At 52.4% G+C, this 2,469-nt stretch overlaps 1 long non-coding RNA gene across 1 annotated transcript; it reads left to right on the top strand.

Moving 5' to 3' along the window:
- The first annotated feature begins 468 nt into the window (after positions 1 to 468).
- Positions 469 to 2,389, top strand: LOC108797922. The gene is made up of 2 exons (XR_001941915.1): positions 469 to 2,109; positions 2,235 to 2,389. It is a non-coding gene; the product is annotated as an uncharacterized LOC108797922 (long non-coding RNA).
- The last annotated feature ends 80 nt before the right edge of the window (positions 2,390 to 2,469 follow it).

Genomic DNA, 2,469 nt, shown 5'->3' with positions numbered 1-2,469 from the left:
AAGCTGTCCTTTTAGTGCAGAGTGGCAGGCAGAAGACGAGCGGCCAGCCCAGTGGGGAGATAATCTCTGTCATCGGCCAGCCCTTTCTCCTGTTGCAATGGTTCCTGGTATACTGATGTCTGCTGGAGACATTGAGATCTCTACTGGTGACTGCTGGGGGCATTGAGATCTCTACTGGTGCTTGCTGGGGGCATTGAGATCTCTACTGGTGCTTGCTGGGGACATTGAGATCTCTACTGGTGACTGCTGTGGAGTTGAGATCTCTACTGGTGACTGCTGGAGACATTGAGATCTCTACTGGTGACTGCTGGGGGCATTTAAATCTCTACTGGTGACTGCTGGGGGCATTGAGATCTTTACTGGTGCCTGCTGGGGACATTGAGATCTCTACTGGTGACTGCTGGAGACATTGAGATCTCTACTGGTGACTGCTGGAGACATTGCGATCTCTACTGGTGCCTGCTGGGCGCGGTTCTCTACTGGTGACTGCTGGGGGCATTTAAATCTCTACTGGTGACTGCTGGGGGCATTGAGATCTTTACTGGTGCCTGCTGGGGACATTGAGATCTCTACTGGTGACTGCTGGAGACATTGAGATCTCTACTGGTGACTGCTGGAGACATTGAGATCTCTACTGGTGACTGCTGGGGGAGTTGAGATCTCTACTGGTGACTGCTGGAGACATTGAGATCTATACTGGTGACTGCTCAGGACATTGAGATCTCTACTGGTGCCTGCTGGGGGAGTTGAGATCTCTACTGGTGACTGCTGGAGACATTGAGATCTATACTGGTGACTGCTCGGGACATTGAGATCTCTACTGGTGCCTGCTGGGGGAGTTGAGATCTCTACTGGTGCCTGCTTGGGAAGTTGAGATCTCTACTGGTGACTGCTGGAGACATTGAGATCTATACTGGTGACTGCTCGGGACTTTGAGATCTCTACTGGTGCCTGCTGGGGGAGTTGAGATCTATACTGGTGCCTGCTGGGGAAGTTGAGATCTCTACTGGTGACTGCTGGGGACATTATGATCTCTACTGGTGACTGCTGGGGGAGTTGAGATCTCTACTGGTGACTGCTGGGGGAGTTGAGATCTCTACTGGTGACTGCTGGAGACATTGAGATCTATACTGGTGACTGCTCGGGACATTGAGATTTCTACTGGTGCCTGCTGGGGACACTGAGATTTCTACTGGTGCCTGCTGGGGACACTGAGATCTCTACTGGTGACTGCTGGGGGCATTGAGTTCTCTACTGGTGCCTGCTTGGGATACTGAGATCTCTACTGGTGCATGCTGGGGGCATTGAGCTCTCTACTGGTGCCTGCTTGGGGCATTGAGATCTCTACTGGTGACTGCTGGGGGCATTGAGATCTCGACTGGTGACTGCTGGGGGCATTGAGATCTCTACTGGTGACTGCTGGGGACACTGAGATCTCTACTGGTGCCTGCTTGGGGAACTGAGATCTCTACTGGTGACTGCTGGAGACATTGAGATCTCTACTGGTGACTGCTGGAGACAATGAGATCTATACTGGTGACTGCCGGGGGCACTGAGATCTCTACAGGTGCATGCTGGGGGCGCTGAGATCTCTACTGGTGCATGCTGGGGAAGTTGAGATCTCTACTGGTGACTGCTGGGGACACTTAGATCTCTACTGGTGACTGCTGGGGACACTGAGATCTCTACTGGTGACTGCTGGAGATATTGAGATCTATGCTGGTGCCTGCTGGGGAAGTTGAGATCTCTACTGGTGACTGCTGGAGACATTGAGATCTCTACTGGTGACTGCTGGAGATATTGAGATCTATACTGGTGCCTGCTGGGGAAGTTGAGATCTCTACTGGTGACTGCTGGAGACATCGAGATCTATACTGGTGCCTGCTGGGGGAGTTGAGATCTCTACTGGTGCCTGCTGGGGACACTGAGATCTCTACTGGTGACTGCTGGGGACACTGAGATCTCTACTAGTGACTGCTGGGGGCATTGAGATTTCTACTGGTGCCTGCTGGGGACACTGAGATTTCTACTGGTGCCTGCTGGAGACATTGAGATCTATACTGGTGACTGCTGGGGGCATTGAGATCTCTACTGGTGCCTGCTGGGGGAGTTGAGATCTATACTGGTGCCTGCTGGGGAAGTTGAGATCTCTACTGGTGACTGCTGGAGACATTGAGATCTCTACTGGTGACTGCTGGAGATATTGAGATCTATACTGGTGCCTGCTGGGGAAGTTGAGATCTCTACTGGTGACTGCTGGAGACATCGAGATCTATACTGGTGCCTGCTGGGGGAGTTGAGATCTCTACTGGTGCCTGCTGGGGACACTGAGATCTCTACTGGTGACTGCTGGGGACACTGAGATCTCTACTAGTGACTGCTGGGGGCATTGAGATTTCTACTGGTGCCTGCTGGGGACACTGAGATTTCTACTGGTGCCTGCTGGAGACATTGAGATCTATACTGGTG

This window comes from Nanorana parkeri, unplaced genomic scaffold (genome assembly GCF_000935625.1).
Source record: "Nanorana parkeri isolate BGI_ZX_2015 unplaced genomic scaffold, ASM93562v1 scaffold1367, whole genome shotgun sequence".
NCBI classification, from domain to species: Eukaryota; Metazoa; Chordata; class Amphibia; order Anura; family Dicroglossidae; genus Nanorana; species Nanorana parkeri.
This window is presented reverse-complemented; position numbering and strand designations above follow the sequence as displayed.